The 23,680-nt window shown below is 42.8% G+C and overlaps 1 long non-coding RNA gene across 1 annotated transcript in view; it reads right to left on the minus strand.

The window, feature by feature from the left end:
* Positions 1-22,259, minus strand: part of LOC133233663 (uncharacterized) — a 51,748-nt gene extending 29,489 nt beyond the window's left edge. Inside the window, exons 1-2 of the long non-coding RNA XR_009731800.1 lie at positions 18,809-22,259; positions 16,372-16,457 (exon numbers count right to left, since the gene is read on the minus strand). This is a non-coding gene — a long non-coding RNA (uncharacterized LOC133233663). The remainder of the gene's footprint in view (positions 1-16,371; positions 16,458-18,808) is intronic.
* Between the last annotated feature and the right edge of the window lie 1,421 nt (positions 22,260-23,680).

The following is a 23,680-nucleotide window of genomic DNA, read 5'->3' on the forward strand; positions in this document are numbered from 1 at the left end:
CCCAAGGATATTCAACTGCAAAAAATGGCAGGATTGAGTGCTGAGAGGAATAACAAGTTTCATCCCTCCACAATGTTTTATGAGTGAACGTTATGTGCCGCTTAGTATACTAGAAATGAAACCACGTTTTAGAAACAGTCCAGAGAGGAAGATAAGCTTTAAACAAATGCTTTCCAGGTAATTATTTAATTGGAGTTGTGACATATGCTGGGAAGTAGAGCATGCCTGTTTATCAGGAGATTATAATAATGGTGGAGGTGGCGGGGGACATCGCAGGAGGATTTCCCGAGGAAGCAGCATTTCCAACTGGTTCTCAAAGGAGCATCTGGAATTGGCAAGGCAGGGAAGTGGTGGAGAACGGGTAGAGAATGTGCTAAGCAGAAGGAACAACCAGTACAGAGGGCTTTTAAAGAGGAGAGTTCTTGAGGTATTTGAGTGGCTGAAAATAAGCTGATTTGGCTGGAATGCTGATGCGGTGGTGGGAGTGGGGGAGATCCATGGTAGGACCTGAGCTTTGCGATACAGACAAGGACAGACCATGCATTACCTTACAAATCAAGGTGAGGAATTGGGGCTTCAGCCTCAGAGAATGGCTTAGATCAAACCACTGGAAGGTTTGAAGCTGGAGGCTGTGTTCCAGGAGATTGACCCACAAGATGATTGTGGAAGCAGCCTGTCTATTAGAGGAACATAAGAGTGGGTGCAGTGAAGAGGCTAGTGCAATGATCTAAGCCAAGAGTGGACAGTGGCTGGGCCTGGGATGGTGACAGAGAACCATGGAAAGAGTTGAGAGATATTAATACTTCAGAGGGGGAACATTCAGGACGTAGTCATTGATTGGGTATGATGGGGGAAAGGCAAGTAATATATACACCATATGTTATAACCCATAGAAGTTACTAGTACCATGAACCCTAATTAGCAGATGAACAAAGGAAGTCTCTAAGAGGCTTGTCCAGATTAAAGAGCTAAAAAGTGGGGTCCCAGAACTTCAACTCTTAAGTCATAATTATTTCAGGTATGTAAAAGCTCTTCATCCCAAGGGCTATCATTACTTCATGAAAAACTCAGTGAAGGTCTGATTTCATGTGTGCTGAATTCCAACCACACTCTGGTGAAGGCCATATGATGAGAAGGGACCCGAGTGAGTGAGTGACATCATGACCCAAATAGAGTCGCTATTCAAACGCGCGCCGTGGCCTCCTTACACCATCACCTAATTATAGCTCCCGAGGAAGCGTTGGACAATAATACACTGTGCAGAAGCCAATGGATGGTTGTCAGTGGGCCAGACGGTCCTTTTCATCTGAGCTGATATTCGGAAGATAACATGTAACCAGCTCAATGAGGTTTTTGTGGTGGGGCTTCTGGATGATCGGGTCATAAATCTTTCAGGTCCAAGAGAAAGGCCTGTCCAGCTTGTGAGTTGAACAGGTTCTTCCCAACTCCGGAACTAGCACAACTGAAGGAATGCCGCTTAGAGCCGTCTCTCCTCGCGTCCCAGAGAAAGGAAACAATAGAGGTCACACAGTTCTCATAAATACACGTGCATCTGACACGGAGCAAGTCACTCACTACCACAGCCGCTCTAATGCACTGGCCCAGCATGGGTTGGCCAAGACAAACATTGATTTCTTTCCAAATGTTCTGGTTTTAATGACTGTGGTTAGGTAACTTCCCCCTAAGTCCCATAACTATAAGCGGCAGAGTCTGGAAAGAGTCTCTCCAAGCACAGGGCCATCCTGCCTTGGGACCAGTCTGAGCCCCGGAGCCTCACATGCACAGTGAGGATGGTCCCCACCTTCCAGAGCCCCTGTGAGGGTTCATACCAGCAAGGTGTACCCCCTAGGCTCACTGTGAGGATTCAACAAATGAGTTCAGCTAATTCCAATAGGGTGGGAATGGAATACACAAGAAATTCAAACTGGAAGCAAAGTGAATGTAGATTATACAAATAGGACACTGATTTGGCCAGAATGTCTGAGATGAACATTGGAGGGTTGTGGATAAATCTGAGTGACTATTCAACATTGCGTGACAACCAATTTCCCAGCTCATAAACCATGCCATGACTAAAATCTTACTGATCCCACCTGCACCACTCTGCTTCTCCTGGTGTGACTCACACTCCTGATTCCCCAGGCACTCAAGGCCTTCACTGCCCTTTGATTCTGTGAAAGCAGTATCACTGTGTCACATGTACACAATAATGTCAGTCCTCTTTCCCATCTAGCCTGGATTTTGCCTGCCTTTGACTGATGAATATATATTCCACTTACTGAATTAATCTGTGCAGATACAGCGCCAGATGCTGGCTCTACAAACAAGGGAAGCTCTGGTCATTGGCATCGCAGGATCCACATCCCACGGGGGAGAGAAGTCTGTAAGCCCTGGTTAGGACACGATGGAGCAGGAGGTATAAAAGCAGGAGAGTCCAGCTGTAGAGGGAGAAGACACAGAAGCTACTGCCTCTGCTTCAGAGGAAGGGAATTCAAGAACTGTCTGCCTTCCTCTCCATTCCACCACCTCACGAAAGCCTGGAAAGGATGACCAAGAAGTTAGCCCGTTAGCCAGCGCCCTGAGAAGTGGGTTTATCTGGGTGGTCGTGAGGAGGAAGAGCTGTGGAAATGGGCACCAGGCAAACCCCACCACGATTTAGTCCCGTGAACTCCATTTGGGGGAGACGGGGAGATGCAGGGGAGAGGCGAAGCTGCCCTCCGCAGGCTGACACAGGCAGCCAGGGCCTGGCCTCTTCTGCTCACCTCACCCCTCTCCCAGTGTATCAGTTTCTTACACCCTATCCTTAGTTCCTACCACCCAGAAAGTTTTCCCCAAATGAGCGGACCAGCCATCAGCTCCCCTCCCTTGTGTAACCAAATCTCTTACCCCAAAGATATGCTCAGACTCCCTGGCCTCCACTCAGCCCTCCGGCTTCCAGGGCGGCCAGAGCAGCCAGCCAGCCGGCCCAGTGCCCCACCGGTTTCTAATTAAATCAGAACACGTGCTTCTCTAGACACAGAACAATCTCTTGGAGGAGAAACAACAGGTTCCTCTAAGGTTGGCCTTCCAGTCTCACTTAGATGGCTGTTTGTGAAGGAAAGAAAAACAGGCAGGCTTGAAAGGAACAAATAGATATTTTATTGTTTTCTTTTCAAGCTGTACTGCCATCTGATTCTGACTATAAAGAACTTAAACGTGTCTCTGGAATGGCATTCAATACTTAAACAAAAAATCACATTAATGTGTTGGAGCCACAAAACTTAAAAATAAATTTCCTGTTTCCTTTCAGTTATAAAAATTTACCTAATCCTCTCCAGATTGATCAGGGTTAGCACTGTGCTATAGAAATGTACACACTTCTGAAAATAAAAGAGCTTTTCCAATTAAAAGTTAAAATCGACCCAAACACCAAAAAAGCCATGTGTGATAGAACACATCCCTGCTCCACAGGCAGGGTTGCATGGTCCAGCCGGAGGCTGCAGACTGCATCACCTAAAGGCGGGGCTGATAATCAAAGTAGTTAACAGCGATCCGGGCTCTGGGCAAGGACTTATCAGCAAATGGATGTGAGCCCTTGTGATGGAGTCAGGGAGATGCAGGTCCCTAATGCCAGATGGAACCTCTTTATAGCCAGAATGTAGGGAAGTGGGCTTGAATGTGCTCTGGGGGGATGTCTCCGCTGGAGGAAAGGGGACCCTGAGGGTGCTCAGGAAAATATTTACTCAGAGAACAGGAAGCTTTCACCAATTTAGCAATTGGTTCAGGTGGACCAGTATGTACCCACTAAATACTAAACATCCTTATTTTGGGCAGCTGCCACAGAAGCTGCCACCTCCTCCTGCTCGTCCACCTCCTCCTCCTTCTATGGCCTCTGGCACAGTTGCTGTGACTCCCATCCCCTCTTGTCCTTATTCCTTTCCCAGTTCCTTCTCCTCCTCTCATCCCCAGTGCTGAAGGGCAGAACCCTTGGCAATGGCTCCCCTCCACTCGGGCCATGAAGAGGCTGGAACAGTCCAGTACTCCAGCCCCTCTGAGCTCATTTTGAATCTTAGTTTTTTCTTCAACAAATTTGATATCCCCGCCAGCTTTGGGTCATCTTCAGACATGGGATCAAGCCCTGAGCCTTTGGAGTGGGAGCGCTGACTCCAAGACCCTAGACTACCAGAGAATTAACCCTAGGGAATATCAGATAGTGAGAACTCACACAAAGGAAACCACTTGAATACAAGACCCGGCATCACCCAACCACCAGTAACACCCTGTGCAGAACACCTCATCTAAACAACAGACAAAACAAAAACACAAACCAAATCACCGGCAGACAGGATTACCACCTCACTCAGCCTTGCCCATCAGAGAAAAAACAAACAAAAACTCAACACAAATCTCACCCTATACAAAGCTTACACAAACCACTGGACCAATCATAAAGTGAAAGTGAAGTCGCTCAGTCGTGTCTGAATCTTTGTGACCCTGTGGACTATAGCCCGCCAGGCTCCTCCATCCACGGGATTCTCCAGGCAAGAATACTGGAGTGGGTTGCCATAGGAGGGCAGAAACCAAAAGGAAGAAAGAATTCAACCTTGAAGCTTGGGAAAAGGAGACCTCAAACACAATAAGTTAAACAAAAAAATAATGAAAAGGCAGAGAAATGCTACACAAATGAAGGAACAAATTAGAAACACGGAAGTCCAAATAAATGAAGAGGAAATAGGCAAACTACCTGAAAAAGAATTCAGAGTAATGATAGTAAAGATAATTAAAAACCTTGAAAACAAAATGGAGAAAATGCAAGAATCAATTAACAAAGACCTTGAAGAATTAAAGAATAAACATACAGAGACAAACAACACAATTACTGAAATTAAAAATACTCTAGAAGGAATCAATAGCAGAATATCTGAAGCAGAAGAATGAATCTGTGAGCTGGAAGATAAAATGGTAGAAATAACTTTTGAAGAACAGAATAAAGTAAAAAGAATGAAAAGAACTGAGGGTAGTCTCAGACACCTCTAGGACAATATCAAACGCACCAACATTCGAATTATAGGGGTCCCAGAAGAAGAAGAGAAAAAGAAAGTGTATGAGAAAATTTTTGAAGTGATTATAGTTGAAAATTTCCCCAACATGGAAAAGGAAATAGTCAATCAAGTCCAGGAGGTACAAAGAATCCTATACAAGATAAACCCAAGAAGAAATGCACCAAGATACCTACTAATCAAACTAACAAAGACTAAACACAAAGAAAGAATATTAAAAGCAGGAAGGGAGAAGCAACAAGTAACATACAAGGGAAACCCCGTATGTTTAACAGCTGATCTTTCAGCAGAAACTCTGCAAGCCAGAAGGGAATGGCAGGATATATTTAAAGTACTGAAAGGGAAAAATCTACATCCAAGATTACAGTACCTGGTAAGCATCTCATTCAAAATTGATGGAGAAATAAAAAGATTTTCAGATAAGCAAAAGTTAAGAGAATTCAGTACCACCAAACCAGCTTTACAACAAATGTTAAAAGGATTTATATAGTCAAAAAATACTAGAGAAGAAAAAAGATCTACAAAATCAACCCCAAATAATTAAGAAAATGGCAATAGGAACATATATAACAATGATTACTTCAAATGTAAATGGATTAAATGCTCCAACCAAAAGACACAGACTGGATGAATGGATACAAAAAAAGACCCAAATATATGCTGTCTATAAGAAACCCACTTCAGACCTAAAGATACATATAGACTGAAAGCGAGAGGATGGAAAAATATATTCCCTGCAAGTGGGAAGCAAAAGAAAGCTGGAGTAGCAATCCTAATATCAGACAAAATAGACCTTAAAATAAATAAGATTACAAGAGATAGGAAGGACACTGCATAATGATCAAGGGATCAATCCAAGAGGAAGACATAACAATTGTAAATATCTATACATCCAACATAGGAACATCTCAATACATAAGACAAACACTAACAGACATAAAAGGAGAAATTGACAGTAACTCAATAATAGTAGGAGACTTTAACACCCCACATACGCCAGTGGTTAGATCATCAAAACAGAAAATTAATAAGGAAACACAAGTCTTAAATGATACATTAGATGAGATGGATCTCATTGATATCTTCAGGACATTCCATCCAAATGTAGAAGAATAAACCTTCTTCTCAGGTTCACATGGGACATTCTCCAGGATAGACCACATCTTGGGTCACAAATCAAACCTCAGTAAATTTAAGGAAATTGAAATCTTATCAAGCATCTTCTCCAATGACAACACTATGAGACTAGATATCAATTACAAGAAAAAAACTGTAAGAAACATAAACACATGGAGATTAGACAACATGTTTCTAAATAACCAACAGGTTACATAAGAAATCAAAAGGGAAATCAAAAAACTTCTAGAAACAAATGACAATGAAAACACGACAACTCAAAACCTATGGGATGTAGCAAAAGCAGTTCTTAGAGCAAAGCTTATAGCACTACAATCCTACCTCAAGAAACAAGAAAAACATTGAATAGACAACATAACTTTAAACTTAAAACAACTGGAAAAAGAACAACAAAAAAAAAACCCCCAAAATTAGTAGAAGGAAAGAAATCATTAAGATCTGAGCAGAAACAAATGAAAAAGAAATGAAAGAAACAGTAGTAAAGATTAATAAAACTAAAAACTTTTTCTTTGAGAAGATAAAATTGGCAAGCCTTTAGGCAGACTCATCATGAAGAAAAGAGAGAAGAATCAAATCAACAAAATTAGAAATGAAAAAGAAGAGGTTACAACAGACAATGCAGAAATACAAAGGATTGTAAGAGACTTATGAACAACTATATGGCAATAAAATGGATAATCTGGAAGAAAAGGACAGATTCTTAGAAAAGTTCAATCTTCCAAGACTAAACCAGGAAGAAATAGAAATTATGAACAACCTAATTGCAAGCACTGAAATTGAAGCTGTGATCAAAAATCTCCCAAAAAACAAAAGCCCAGGATCAGATGGCTTCACAGGAGAATTCTATCAAACATTTAGAGAAGAGCTAATGCCTATCCTTCTAAAACTCTTTCAAAAAATTGCAGAGGAAGGAACACTTCCAAACTCATTCTACAAGGTCACCATCACCCTGATACCAAAACCAGACAAAGACAACACAAAAAAAGACAACTACAGGCCAATATCACTGATGAACATAGATACAAAAATCCTCAACAAAATTTTAGCAAACAGAATTTAGCGATACATCAAAAAGCTCAGATACCATGATCAAGTTGGGTTCATTCCAGGGATGCAAGTATTCTTCAATATATACAAATCAATCAATGTGATACACCATATTAACAAATTGAATGATAAAAACCATATAATAATCTCAATAGACACAGGAAAAACCTTTGACAAAATTCAGCACACATTTATGATTTAAAGTCTTCAAAAAATGGGCATAGAAGGAACCTACCTCAACATAATAAAGGCCAAATATGATAAGCCTACAGAAAACATTATTCTCAATGGTGAAAAACTGAAAGAATTTCCCCTAAGATTAGGAACAAGACAAGGATGTCCACTTTCACCAGTGTTATTCAACATAGTTCTGGAAGTCCTAGCTACAGCAATCAGAGAAGAAAAATAAATAAAAGGAATCCAGATTGGAAAATAAGAAGTAAAGCTATCACTGGTGGCAGATGACATGATACTGTACATAGAAAACCCTAAAGATAGTATCAGAAAATTACTAGAGTTAATCCATGACTTTAGCAAAGTTGCAGGATACAAAATCAATACACAGAAATCACTTGCATTTCTATATACTAAGAATGAAGGTCAGAAAGAGAAATTAAGGAATCAATCCCATTCATCATGCAACAAAAAGAATTAGGAATATTCTTTTTGAATATTTAGGAATAAACTTACCTAAGAAGACAAAAGAACTGTACACAGAAAATTATAAGACACTAATGAAAGAAATCAAAGACAACATAATCAGATGGAGAGATACTCCATGTTCCTGGGTAGGAAGAATCAATATTGTGAAAATGATGATACTACCCAATGCAATCTACAGATTCAATGTGATCCCTATCAAATTACCAGTGGAATTTTTCACAGAACTAAACAAAAAATTTCACAGTTCACATGGAAACACAAAAGACCCTGAATAGTGAAAGCAGTCTTGAGAAAGAAGAATGGAGGTGGAGGAATCAATCTTCCCGACTTCAGATTATACTACAAAGCTACAGTCATCAAGACAGTATGGTACTGGCACAAAAACAGAAATATAGAATAATGGAATGAGATAGAAAGCCCAGATATAAACCCAGACACCTATGAGTACCTTATTTTTGATAAAGGAGGTGAGAATATACAATGGGGCAAAGACAGCCTCTTCAATAAACAGTGCTGGGAAAACTGGACAGCTACGTGTAAAAGAATGAAATTGGAACACTTCCTAACATCATACTGAAAGATAAACTCAAAATGGATTAAAGACCTAAATGTAAAGATCAGAAACTATAAAACTCTTAGAGGAAAACATAGGCAGAACATTTGATGACATAAATCAAAGCAAGATCCTCTTTGACCCACCTCTTAGAGTAATGGAAATAAAAACAAAAGTAAACAAGTGGGACCAGATTAAACTTAAAAGCTTTTGCACAGCAAAGGAAACTATAAGCAAGGTGAAAAGACAACACTCAGAATGGGAGAAAATAATAGCAAATGAAACAACTGACAAAGGATTAATTTCCAAAATATACAAGCAGCTCATACAACTCAATACCAGAAAAACAAACAACCCAATCAAAAAGTGGGGAAAAAACCTAAACAGACATTTCTTCAAAGAATACATACAGATAGCTAACACATGAAAAGATGCTCATCATCACTCATTATTACAGAAATGCAAATCAAAACTACAATGAGATATCACCTCATACCTGTCAGAATGGCCATCATCAAAAAATCTACAAACAATAAAGTCTGGAGAGGGTGTGGAGAAGAGAACGCTCTTGCACTGTTGGTGGGAATGTAAATTGATACAGCCACTATGAAAGACAGTATGAAGATTCCTTAAAAAACTAGGAATAAAACCACCATATGACCCAGCAATCCCACTCCTAGGCATATACCTTGAGGAAATCAAAATTGAAAAAGACACATGTATCCCATTGCTCATTCATTGCAACACTATTTATGATAGCTAGAATAGGGAAGCTGGAGAAGGCAATGGCACCCCACTCCAGTACTCTTGCCTGGAAAATCCCATGGATGGAGGAGCCTGGTAGGCTGCAGTCTGTGGGGTCGCTAAGAGTCAGACACAACTGAGCAACTTCACTTTCATTTTTCACTTTCATGCATTGGAGAAGGAAATGGCAACCCACTCCAGTGTTCTTGCCTGGAGAATCCCAGGGACGGGGGAGCCTGGTGGGCTGCCGTCTATGGGGTCGCACAGAGTCGGACATGACTGAAGCGACTTAGTAGCAGCAGCAGCAGCAGCAGCAGCAGCAGCAGAATCGGGAAGCAACCTGTATGTCCATTGACAGATGAATGGATAAAGAAGTTGTGGTACATATACACAATGGAACATTCAGTTCAGTTCAGTTGCTCAGTCATGTCCAACTCTTTGCAACCCCATGGACTGCAGCACACCAGGCTTCCCTGTTCATCACCAACTCCTGGAGCTTACTCAAACTCATGTCCATTGAGTCAGTGATGCCTTTCAACCATCTCATCCTGTCGTCCCCTTCTCCTCCCGCCTTCAGTCTTTCCCAGCAAAGGGGTATTTTCCAATGAGTCAGTTCTTTGCATCAGGTGGCCAAAGTATTGGACTTTCAGCTTTAGTATCAGTACTTCCAATGAATATTCAGGATTTATTTCCTTCAGGATTGACTGGTTAGATTGTCTTGCAGACCGAGGGTCTCTTGAGAGTTCTCCAACACCACAGTTCAAAACCATCAATCCTTTGGCGCTCAGCTTTCTTTATAGTCCAACTCTCACATCCATACATGACTACTGGAAAAACTAGAGCTTTGACTAGATGGACCTTTGTTGGTAAAGTAATGTCTCTGCTTTTTAATATGCTATCTAGGTTGACCATAACTTCTTCCAAGGAGCAAGCATCTTTTCATTTCATGGCTGAAGTCACCATCTGCAGTGATTTTGGAGTCACCAAAAATAAAGTCTCTTAACTGTTTCCATTGTTTCCCCATCTATTTGCCATATATCTTAGTTTTCTCAATGAACTATTACTCAGCCATAAAAAGGAAAGCATTTGAGTGAGTTCTAATGAAGTGGATGAACATAGAACCTATTATACAGAGTGAAGTAAGTCAGAAAGAGAAAAATAAATATCATATTCTAATGCATATATTTGGAATCTATAAAAATGGTACTGAAGAATTTATTTACAGGACAGCAGTGAAGAAACAGACATAGAGAGACTTATGGACATGGGGAGAAGGGAGGAGAGGGTGAGATGTACGGAAAGAATAACACGGAAACTTACATTACCATACGTAAAATAGATAGCTAACAGGAATTTGCTCAATGGCTCAGGAAATTCAAACAAGGGGTTCTGTATCAACCTAGAGGGGTGGGATGGGGAGGGAGATGGGAGGGAGGTTCAAACAGGAGGGGATATATGTATAGTTATGGCTGATTCATGTTGAGGTTTGACCAAAAACAACAAAATTCTGTACAACAATTATCCTTCAATAAAAAAAAATCTTAAAAAAAAGAAAATTGAAATTAAAAAATGAAAAATTATCTGTATTTTGTTTTGGCAAGTAACGCACATTAAAAAAATAATGCCATGTTCTTGTGAGTAATAAAATCCTGCATATTGAGAGTGTAGCTCCGTGTCCCTCGCACACACACACAAATAATAGTGCCGTGTAAACCAAACCAAAGAGGCTGGTGAGCAACGATTTTATAACTCCTGGTGGACAGCAATCATGAGGTCAGGGCTGCCTGGTCCATGGTATCCACTCAGCATGAGCCCACCAAATTGTTCCAAAAGCCAGTATCTCTCACTATCTCCAAAGCCCCTGTCCTGATTCAGGCCACTCCATGTTTTTCCCCATCATTTTAAACTTCTTTTCAGTAACTCTCTGGGTTAAGGTAATAGTGGCAACACCTATACCCAATAGTCATTGCTGATAGCCACTTAACACTCCATGGATTGAATATGGAAAGGCAGGAGGGCCTTCCAGGAAGACCACCAGCCTAGTGATTGGATCAACTTCCAGTTCCAGGTCTAGTTCTATGAGAACTTGGGCAGACGAGAGACTGAAGAAATTCAAGAGATCCCATTACCACACACCACACGCCTCGTCTCCTTGGTGAGGTCAATCAACCATGCAGACTCTCCAGCACTCAGCTGAAAAAGCAGGACCCCAACCTTAAGTTCTGCTCTTAAGGTAATGAAACACTGGATACCGCCGTGGCATCCAGAAGACATCTCTGTGACTCAACATCTTCATGAGTGGACTAGGTCGCTGTGAAGTTTTAGTGAGTTTATTGTGAAAAACAAAAGAAAAAGTGAAAGCTATTATTACATTCTATCATTGGAAAAGACTCTGATGCTGGGAGGGATTGAGGGCAGGAGGAGAAGGGGACGACAGAGGATGAGATGGCTGGATGGCATCACGGACTCACTGGACGTGAGTTTTAGTGAACTCCGGGAATTGGTGATGGACAGGGAGGCCTGGCGTGCTGTGATACATGGGGTCACAAAGAGTCGGACACAACTGAGCGACTGAACTGAACTGAACTGATCTAAATTTAATGTAAAGGATTTTTATCAATATTATTGTTATACAGTATGCTTTTTATCAACATTACTGTCATACAGTAGCTTTCCTCTTAAGAACTCCAAATAAGGGGTGCTTCTGTATGATATCACACCAGATGGTCAATACTGAAATCAGATTGATTATATTCTTTGCAGCCAAAGGTGGAAAAGCTCTATACAGTCAGAAAAAACAAGACTAGGAGCTGACTGTGGCTCAGATCATGAACTCCTTATTACCAAATTCAGACTTAAATTGAAGAAAGTAGGGAAAACCACTAGACCATTCAGGTATGACCTCAATCAAATCCCTTATGATTATACAGTGGAAGTGAGAAATAGATTTAAGGGCCTAGATCTGATAGATAGAGTGCCTGATGAACTATGGAATGAGGTTCATGACATTGTACAGGAGACAGGGATCAAGAACATCCCCATGGAAAAGAAATGCAAAAAAGCAAAATGGCTGTCTGGGGAGGCTTTACAAATAGCTGTGAAAAGAAGAGAAGTGAAAAGCAAAGGAGAAAAGGAAAGATACAAGCATCTGAATGCAGAGTTCCAAAGAATAGCAAGAAGAGATAAGAAAGCCTTCCTCAGCGATCAGTGCAAAGAAATAGAGGAAAACGATAGAATGGGAAAGACTAGAGATCTCTTCAAGAAAATTAGAGATACCAAGGGAACATTTCATGCAAAGATGGGCTCGATAAAGGACAGAAATGATACGGACCTAACAGAAGTAGAAGATATTAAGAAGAGGTGGCAAGAATACAGAGAAGAACTCTACAAAAAAGATCTTCACGACCCAGATAATCATGATGGTGTGGTCACTGACCTAGAGCCAGACATCCTGGAATGTGAAGTCAAGTGGGCCTTAGAAAGCATCACTATGAACAAAGCTAGTGGAGGTGGTAGAATTCCAGTTGAGCTATTTCAAATCCTGAAAGATGATGCTGTGAAAGTGCAGCACTCAATATGCCAGCAAATTTGGAAAACTCAGCAGTGGCCACAGGACTGGAAAAGGTCCGTTTTCATTGCAATCCCAAAGAAAGGCAATGCCAAAGAATGCTCAAACTACCGCACAATTGCACTCATCTCACATGCTAGTAAAGTAATGCTCAAAATTCTCCAAGCCAGGCTTCAGCAATACATGAACTGTGAACTTCCTGATGTTCAAGCTGGTTTTAGAAAAGGCAGAGGAACCAGAGATCATATTGCCAACATCTGCTGGATCATCGAAAAAGCAAGAGAGTTCTAGAAAAACATCTATTTCTGCTTTATTGACTATGCCAAAGCTTTTGACTGTGTGGATCACAATAAACTGTGGAAAATTCTGAAAGAGATGGGAATGCCAGACCACCTGACCTGCCTCTTGAGAAACCTATATGCAGGTCAGGAAGCAACAGTTAGAACTGGACATGGAACAACAGACTGGTTCCAAATAGGAAAAGGAGTACATCAAGACTGTATATTGTCACCCTGCTTATTTAACTTCTATGCAGAGTACATCATGAGAAACGCTGGACTGGAAGAAACACAAGCTGGAATCAAGATTGCCGGGAGAAATATCAATAACCTCAGATATGCAGATGACACCACCCTTATGGCAGAAAGTGAAGAGGAACTCAAAAGCCTCTTGATGAAAGTGAAAGTGGAGAGTGAAAAAGTTGGCTTAAAGCTCAACATTCAGAAAACGAAGATCATGGCATCCGGTCCCATCACTTCATGGGAAATAGATGGGATAACAGTGGAAACAGTGTCAGACTTTATTTTTTGGGGCTCCAAAATCACTGCACATGGTAACTGCAGCCATGGAATTAAAAGACGCTTACTCCTTGGAGGGAAAGTTATGACCAACCTAGAAAGAATATTGAAAAGCAGAGACATTACTTTGCCAAAAAAGGTCCGTCTAGTCAAGGCTATGGTTTTTCCAGTGGTCATGTATGGATGTGAGAGTTGGACTGTGAAGAAGGCTGAGTGCCGAAGAATTGATGCTTTTGAACTGTGGTGTTGGAGAAGACTCTGAGAGTCCCTTGGACTGCAAGGAGATCCAACCAGTCCATTCTGAAGGAGATCAGCCCTGGGATTTCTTTGGAAGGAATGATGCTAAAGCTGAAACTCCAGTACTTTGGCCACTTCATGCGAAGAGTTGACTCATTGGAAAAGACTCTGATGCTGGGAGGGATTGGTGGCATGAGGAGAAGGGGACGATAGAGGATGAGATGGCTGGATGGCATCACTGACTCGATGAACGTGAGTCTGAGTGAACTATGGGAGTTGGTGATGGACAGGGAGGCCTGGCGTGCTGCGATTCATGGGGTCGCAAAGAGTCGGACACGACTGAGCAACTGAACTGAACTGACTGATACATGAAATCTAAAAAACAAAACAGTCTAGTGAATACAACAAAAAAGAAACAGATTCACAAATAAAGAGAACAAACTAGTGGTAACCAGTGGGGAGAGAGTAGAGGGGGCAAGATGGGGTAGGGGATTAAGAGACACAAACCTTTATGTATAAAGTAAACAAGCTACCAGGATATATTATACAACACAGGAAATATACTCAGTGTTTTGTAGCGACTATAAATATCAGTGTCAGTTCAGTCGCTAACTCATGTCCGACTCTTTGTGACCCCATGGATTGCAGCACACCAGACCTCCCTGTCCATCACCATCTCCCGGAGTTTACTCAAACTTATGTCTATGGAGTCGGTGATGCCATCCAACCATCTCATCCTCTGTCGTCCCCTTCTCCTCTCGCCTTCAATCTTTCCCGGCATCAGGGTGTTTTCAAGTGAGTCAGCTCTTCACATCAGGTGGCCAAAGTATTGGAGTTTCAGCTTCAACATCAGCCCTTTCAATAAACATTCAGGACTGATTTCCTTTAGGATGGACTGGTTGGATCTCCTTGCAGTCCAAGGGACTCTCAAGAGTCTTCTCCAACACCACAGTTCAAAAGCCTCAATTCTTTGGTGCTCAGCTTTAAAAATTGTGAATCACTATGTTGTAACTTACAACTTACACCTGTAACTTACATAATATTGAACATCAACTATATCTCAATTTTAAATAATGAAAAAAGCATGAGCTGCTTCATGTTGTAGGCAGAAAAATAGAAGATCAAGAGGTTGCAATGGGGCCAAGACCAAAACACTCTTGGGCGCTTCTCAGATCAGGCACATTCTCTCATCTCAGCCATGTTGCTGTGTCAAGGGCTTCACTGCTCCTGAGGCACCAAGTCTCACAGATTTACTCAAGTTCAGAATCAGAAGGAATGTGAAGTGCTTCATGGAACAGAGTCACTCAGGACACTGGTTACAAATGCAGACTCCTGGGCCCAGCCCGAAGAACATATTGAATCTGAGTGACTGGAGGTTGGGCCCAGGATTTGGTATTTATAACAACTGTCCCCACCTGACTCTTACGCAGTCTAATGCTTTAGAATCAGTTTCTGTAGATACTGGATCACCCTTTCACGGCGAGACCACACACCAGAAGGCTGAATCCATAGTGTGTCGCAACCCAGAGAACCTCCCTCCGGGCAACATTCTTTCAGCAGCTTGTAAGACACCACAAGCTGTCCAAGTGGACAGCATGGAGAAGGATAGCCCTGATGGCATTTGGATTTTAGAGCAGGGAAGAGTCCAAACCCCATTTCCCAAAGAATGGTTGCTTCAACAAAGGGCTGAGCGAGAAGTTAGCAATGCAGCAACGGCCACAATTATGTTCCAGCCAGAGAGATGCTGCCCAAGCATATGACATACACCCCAGTCATGGGTTTGACTTTTGCGGGATCTCTGATCTGGCATTTTCTAAGACCAGATCACTTTCCCTGTATCTGAGGGGTAACAGGATACTTATAAACAAAGCCCATAAAATGCCACCCTAGGGGGATAGAAACTCTTGATCCCGGGTCAGCTTAGCCACACCTGCTAGTTTAAGTCTGGTTTAAGTCCCTGTCCCTTGGTTTCTTTAGGAGTGAAACAGAAACTCTCTCAAGGGCTTCCTCTAAGGGACACAGCCAGGAGAAAGAGGCAGGGTTTGCAGAAAGCTGAATGGAGCACAGAAGAAATCTGAGCCCACCCTCAGATGCCCACATGTGAACAGGCTCTGGGATTTAGGTGCCTCCCTTGTCTGCATGCAGGAGACGAAGGAGATATGGGTTCGATCTCTGGGTCAGGAAGATCCCCTGGGGGAGGGCATGGCAACCCACTCCAGTATTCTTGCCTGAAGAATCCCATGGACAGAGGAGCCTGGTGGGGTGCAGTCCATGGGGTCACACAGAGTTGGATACGACTGAAGCCACTGAGCACACGCATTTAACTTGTCTGAATAGCAAATGGATTCACCTGCTGTGGCTCGCACTCCAAGCTGCACATCCAGAGAAAAGACCAGAGGGAAGCCAGATGCCCTTTCTAGTCCTGCAGAAGGCCGTCCTGCTCCCCTCCTGCAGCAGACGCGACTCGGCAGCCCTGCTCCCCACGCGGCCCCTCTGGCCCACAGTGGATCCCTGCAGCACCGCTGGAATCACTGGCGCTCCGCACGCTGTCCCCAGGCAACCAGCCAGCCTGCCCCTTCTTCCCACCTTTGCCATTTCCCGCTCAGGTGGTCCTGGGTTGTTTCTTCATTTCTTCTTTACTCCCTTCAAAGCAGCCTTGAAATTCTTGGTGCCTTAAATGAAGAGGAGATAAAAAAAGAGATCAGGAAGATTCAAAAGAGACCTAAACTCAAAGTCCTCAGAATCTAAACTCTTTAGTGAAGCCTCTAAGTATTTGGAGTCTCTGATGTCTATTTCTTAAAGGACAATCTAAAATCTGAGTAGCAATCTCAGATTAATGAAAATACTCCAATATGACTAATTATGGCTGAGAAGGTTAGCAAGGTAAAATGGGGAGACTGATTCCAATTTCTCTGGATTGCAAACCAAGGCGAGAAGACTGGTCTAGAATTGATGCAGAATTAATTTCGGTTAGGTTAAGCGTCTGTCTGCAATGCAGGAGACCCAGATTCGATCCCTGGGCTGGGAAGATCCCCTGGAGAAGGAAATGGCAGCCCACTCCAGTATTCTTGCCTGGAAAATCCCATAGACGGCAGAGCCTGGTAGGCTACTGTCCATGGGGTTGCAGAGTCGGACACGACTCAGCGAAGGGAAGAAGAAGATGTTATGATGGAGTGACTTATGGGCTTCCCAGGTGGAACTAGTGGTAAGGAATCTGCCTGCCAATACAGGAAATGTAAGAGACACGGTTCAATCCCTGTGTCAGAAAGATCCCCTGGAGAAGGAAGTGGCAACCCACTGCAGTATTCTTGCCTGGAGAATCCCCTGGACAGAAGAACTTGTCAGGCTATGGTCCATGGGTTTGCAAAGAGTAGGAAACAACTGAAATGACTTAGCATGCATGCATGCAGAGTGATGTACGCAGTATGGATGTGAGAGTTGGACTGTAAAGAAGGCTGAGCACCAAAGAATTGATGCTTTTGAACTGTGGTGTTGGAGAAGACTCTTGAGAGTCCCTTGGACTGCAAGGAGATCCAACCAGTCCATTCTGAAGGAGATCAGCCCTGGGATTTCTTTGGAAGGAATGATGCTAAAGCTGAAACTCTAGTACTTTGGCCACCTCATGCAAAGAGTTGACTCATTGGAAAAGACTCTGATGCTAGGAGGGATTGGGGGCAGGAGGAGAAGGGGACGACAGAGGATGAGATGGCTGGATGGCGTCACTGACTCAATGGACGTAAGTCTGAGTGAACTCCGGGAGTTGGTGATGGACAGGGAGGCCTGGCGTGCTGCGATTCATGGGGTCGCAAAGAGTTGGACACGACTGAGCGACTGAACTGAACTGAACTGAACTGGTATTTCTGGCCATACTGGCACAACCATAGAAACAGTTATGTACTGAGCATCGTCCGGGCCATTGGTTAAGTCTTGTTCTTACATTGATTGTCTAGTTGAATCCTGAAAACAATTCCATGAGCTAAGTATTAATTTCTCAGATTTATGGTTAGGGGCATTGAGGCTCAAAGAAGTGAAATAACTTGCCCAAGGTCACAATACATGGCTAAGCTGGGACTCTAGGCTTGGTCCATCCCATTCTAATCAGTGATCTCTGGGAAGAGAGGAGCTGAAGGAACACCGAGCTGCTATCAAAGATTTTTGTTATGGTCCCAGCTCCAGCATTAACTGACAGTGTGTCTTGACACAACTAGCTGATTCTCAGAGTTCCCCTCTCCTCATCTGTAAGATACATGGCTCACGGTAGATCACCTTTAATATCCTTTCTAAGTCTGCCAGCTTCTAATTATAGCTTTGCTCTATCACATTAGCAGCCTTCTACCACTGTGTCTGAATTTTAGGATACACAGTTGGTCATAACTATAACTTACTGAATGCTCAGTCCTTGATCTCTGCCTCCCAATGACAACATTGTTCTTATGGGCAAAACACAATCTGTCTGCTTTGCCACAGCCCATGCTATGATGCATTTCCCAAGGCATATGGAATGAGGGACTGCTTGTCAGAATCTCCAGAGATAAAAGCAATAACATTTGCTTGTTGTGCTATTCTGTCTTCTCATTATTTACAATCCTTTGATCTTCAATAAAGGGGAAAACCTGAAAGCTGACTGCACATAAATTATAAGAATAATGTTGATTTTTGTTGACTGTTGGTAATGACAAAGACCTTAGAAGATGCAAGCAAACCCAGGCACGGATAGGTTAGGACCACACATCTGGCCCCAAGTAAATTCATGAATATCATCTCCAGGCCGCACATTGTCTGGTGAAAGAAAGAGTCATCATGCATGACACTTTGAGGGTTCAGTCAGCCTTGGAGCTGGATGAAATAAAGAACATGGCCATGGGGGCAGATCAACAGAAGAAAGCTTTGGGTTATGGTCTAGTTTCCAACTTCAGGGAGGGCCATAATCGTTGGTGGGCACTGAGCACCAACAATTGTTGGTGGGGACTGGACTTCAAATCTAGGGCTCCACATTTTTCAGGTGAAGAGATAGATTTGCTACCTGTTCTTCAGGACTTGCATGTTGCAGATCAAATACACATAGGCCACGATACAGCATTTCCAATATCCTGAACCAGAATTTCTGAAGAGTCGCCTGCTCCTGCTGGAATGCTGTTGCAAAGAGATAAAGTAGTAAGAACACTTGGGTAGCATCTCGTTGTTTGCAAAGTGCTGGCACACTTTGGTTCTCATAACAGCCCAGAGAGTCACTGAGGCTCCAAAGAGCTTATGAAACTGGCTCAGTCTGGGATCTGAACCCAGTTCTCCTGACTCCAGAGCTTTTCTCTATGCTATGTATCTCTGAATGACATTTTTCACAATGGAAAAATACTTTATTATTTTTAAAAACAAAATAAGGAGAAGAAAAAAGTCTATGTACGTTGGAGGCAAAATTGCTGCCGGCCATTTGTCACGGTTAACTTGCTATTTTTCATAAACAAGAGGCAGTTGGGCCCAAGGAAAAGGCCACATGATACCCAACTGAATGAACACGGTATTTTTTAATGCTTTGGAGAATGAAGGACAAATAAGAAATAAAGCACTATCAAAATAGCCTATGAGAAATGCAAAAGATAACTTTCCCATTTTTCTAAATTTGGATGGAATTTGGATACTGTCACCACCAGCACCATGAAGGTCATCAATTGAGTTGAAGATGGTCAACAGTGAGGCACCAGGAAGTATACCAGGGTCTCTGCTGACTCCATGAGAAGCAGAATCAAACAAGACCAGAGCCTCCTAAGACAACCTTAGCCAAATCTTGGGAAATTTGGTCAACTTTCACATTAGATGACAACCTCTCAAACATACAGAATCAAATTCTCCTTGATTATGCGGGAATTATAATAATAGATTATAATAGATTTGGGCTTGTTTCCTAAAAATGTGCCCTTTGTGAATACAAAGGTTTCCCTGATAGCTCAGGTGGTAAAGAATCCACCTGCAATGCAGGAGACCCTGGTTCAGTTCCTGGGTTGAGAAGATCTGCTGGAGAAAGGATAGGCTACCCACTCCAATATTCTTTGGCTTCCCCTGTAGCTCAGCTGGTAAAGAATCCACCTGTAATGCGGGAGACCTAGGTTTGATCCCTGGGTTGGGAAGATCTCCAGGAGAAGGGGAAGGCTACCCACTTCAGTGTTCTGGCCTGGAGAACTCCATGGACTGTACAGTCCCTGGGGTTGCAAAGAGTCAGACACGACTGACTAGGCTTACCTCGTGGTTGAAATAGTAAAGAGTTTGCCTGCAATGCCAAAGACCTGGGTTCAATCCCTGGGTTGGGAAGATTCCCTGGAGAAGGAAATGGCAACCCACTCCAGTACTCTTGCCTGGGGAATCCCATGGACTGAGGAGCCTGGAGGGCTACAGTCCATGGGGTCACAGTGAGTTGGACATGACGGAGTGACTAACACTTGCGTGTGTACTCAGTGAGATATTACTAACACATAAACACAAGAGCCAACAACTACATTAGCATTTTATGGTTCACAAAGCCCCTTTCCCCCATTTGAAACATAAAACACCCTCTGGATACAGACTGGGTGATTAACATCAACCCTATTCCACTGATGAAGAATGGAGACTCACAGTTTATTTGATTTTCCTAAACTCACAACATTACTACATAGCAAAGGAGAAACATGAACCCCAAACTTCTGACTTCGTATTTCATGCGACTTCCAAGATACCAGCCATACCACTCATTAAGACTGTTTGATTAATGGAGCAAATTTTCTTCCATCACATGTTTACCTTCTGCCATGACTGATCAGCCCCAGAGATCGGAGGAGCAGCACCAGACATCTGGTCACATCAGCTGCGTCAGGCAGATCTGGGGCGAGTCCAGTCAGCCACCCACGCTTCTAAGTACCTTGTAAACAGCAAAACCATCATCTGTTACTCAGCCATTGGCGTCTCAGAATACAAAAGGCTGTGAGGCAGACTTACTCACAGGCCTAGAGCCTCAGATACCTTAGATTAGGAAGCTACAATGCTGGACGCCTGTCTGTGCCAAGGAGCCAAGTGCAGAAGCCACAGCAGCTCAGGCAAACCCTGCCGCCAAGGTTGATTAAGGGGAAAACGAAGGAGCAGCCACTCTGCTAACTCAAGAGAACTGAAGAATATTAAAAGTGCTCCCTTTAGCTAAAATCTCTGGGCTTGTCCCAAGTAGTCCCTACAGTCTTTCCATCCTAGGGAATAAAATCTGTCCGTCCCCACCAAGAAGAGCCAAGACCTCATTGCTTTAAGACAAATTCTTCATGAGCTCACCCTAGATACTCAAAATGTAAGCTGAATTAGCTGCATTAGAAATTGTATCGGTTGTCTATTGTTCTGTAACAAATTACCCTCAAAGTTAGTGGCTTAAAACAACAACCATAGTAAGTCATGTCCATGCTGACTGTTGGAGCCTTGCAGGGGCCAGGGGTGTGGTGGGAAGGTAGGAAAACAGAATTCTAAACTTTGATGTTGGACCTTGCAAGTCTCTGAGTTTTTTCTCTCTTTCTAGGCCCTTAATGAATTGGGAAATGCAGGCTTGAAAAGTCCCACCTTATACCAAGTGTACCTTCATGTCTCTTTGTTAGGTATATTCATTTCCTGGGGCTGCCTTAGTGAATTAACACAAACTAGATGGCTTAAAACAGAGATTTAGTCTCTCACAGTTCTGGAGGCCAGAAGTCTGGAATCCAGGTGCCCTCAGGGTCATGATCCCTCTGAAGGCTCTGGGGCGGGATCCTTCCTTGCCTCTTCTTAGTCTCATGGTTGCCATGATCCTTGAAGTTCCTTGGCTTGGCCGCCTCACTCCGTCTTCACAGTCTCCTGCCTCCATCTTCATGTGGTCTTTTCCCTCTGTGTGTGTCTCTCTGGGGCTTCCCGTGACCTTCTTAGAAGAACACCAGCCACTGGATTTAGGGTCCACCCTGATTCACTGTGACTTCATCCTAACTAATTGCATCTGCAAACACCCTGTTTCCAAATCAGGTAACATTCTGAGGTTCTGGGTGTGCATGAATTGGCAGTGGGGGTGGGCGACACAATTCAACTCAGTAATTAGGATTATTTCTCAGAATCATCTTTGGCCCCTCCAACCGGGTATCCACTGAAAAGATAATTTACTCATAGGAAAAAAATGAGTCATTCTTTTGACACCCTAAAATTCCATTTTAGTAACCAATTGTAAGAAAAGAATCCTATGTATATAAAGAAACGCTAGGCATAGATCTGAAGACAAAGAACCATTGCTCATATACCAATTTTGAAAACAATAGAAGACACATCTATATAATGGATGACTAAGTAGCCCCTAGGGCTTCCCTGGTGGCTCAGTGGTAAAGTGCCAAGTAGAAGATGCAGGTTCAATCCCTGGGTCAGGAAGATCCCTGAAGAAGGACATGACAACCCACCCATTCAGTATTCTTGCCTGGGAAATCCCATGGACAGAGGAGCCTGGCAGGCTACAGTCCTTGGGGTCACAAAGCATCAGACGTAACTTGGTGACTAAACAAAAACAAAGTTGCCTCTAAAATCATACATAAGGTTTGAAATAGTGTGGAAAATTTACATTTATTCTAAAAGTGAAAATATACCATATTTTAATTAATAATTATTAAAATTATGTTTTCAGTAAAAGAGAAACTAAATCTCAAAATTTTAGATACAAGAAAAAATTGGAAAGTAATTCATCAAAATATTAGCAGTATTTGTATTTGAATGGTTGAATTATTTCTTTTTCTCTTTTAGGTTGTTCAAGTTATATATTTTAGTGAAGCAAGTCTACAACTTAAAATGATAAAAAAACAATCATTCATTTTCCTCATTTGTCTACACTTTAGGCAAGGCTCAGTAGAGGTTGGGCTTCCCTGATAGTTTAGTTGGTAAAAAATCCACCTGCAATACAGGAGACCCCAGTATCCTGTATAGTATCCTGTATCCGGGAAGATCTGCTGGAGAAGGGATAGGCTACCCACTCCAGTATTCTTGGGCTTCCCTTATGGCTCAGCTGGGAAAGACTATGCCAGCAATGAGGGAGACCTGGGTTCAATCCCTGGGTTGGGGAGATTGCCTGGAGAAGGGAAAGGCTACCCATTCCAGTATTCTGGCCTGGAGAATTCCATGGACTGTATAGTCCACGGGGTCGCAAAAGTCAGACATGACTGAGTGACTTTCACAGTAGAGGTTGGCTCATCTCTGCAACAACAGCAGATGTGATCTGACTGGGACTGAGGGATCTGCTTTTTAAGACAGCATGTAACATGATGGTCCTGGCTGTCAGCTGGGTGCTCATTTGGGATTCTCTGCTAGAGGCCTCGGTTCTCCACGTGGGCCTCTCCGTGGGACTACTTGGGCATCCTAACAGCATGGCAGCCGGCTTTCAAGAACAGGTGTTCCAAGAAAAAGGAAGGAGAAACGGCAAGTTTCTGATTGCCTGGCCCTGGCAACTGGCACAGCACCACTTCCGCCACGTTCTCCTGGTGATGCCAGTACAGGGCCCGCTCCAATTTAGGGGAGGGTATCTTCTTGATGGGAGGAATGTTGAAGAACCTGTGGCCATCTTTTATCACCATTACAAGTCAATTTTGACCCCTAATATAAACTCTCTGATAATTCAGAAAACTACTTAGAACTGCAAACTTCTCTTCTCCTTGCCCTCAGAGTATCTTCTCTACCTACAAACCTCTAGACATACACACACAGAGTCTCATCTTTAGGCACTTTGCTCCTTAACTGGTCTTCTCTCAGTTCTTCAGTGAGGATATTAAGTAAAAATTTGTCTACTTGTTCCAGTGCCTTGTGGGGCATCCCATTCCAGATAGATACTTTTCAAAGGTGTCTGTTAACAACCCTCTCTTTCCTGATCTCCTCCCATACAAGAAGACCA

This window comes from Bos javanicus, chromosome 20 (assembly GCF_032452875.1).
Source record: "Bos javanicus breed banteng chromosome 20, ARS-OSU_banteng_1.0, whole genome shotgun sequence".
Taxonomy (NCBI): domain Eukaryota; kingdom Metazoa; phylum Chordata; class Mammalia; order Artiodactyla; family Bovidae; genus Bos; species Bos javanicus.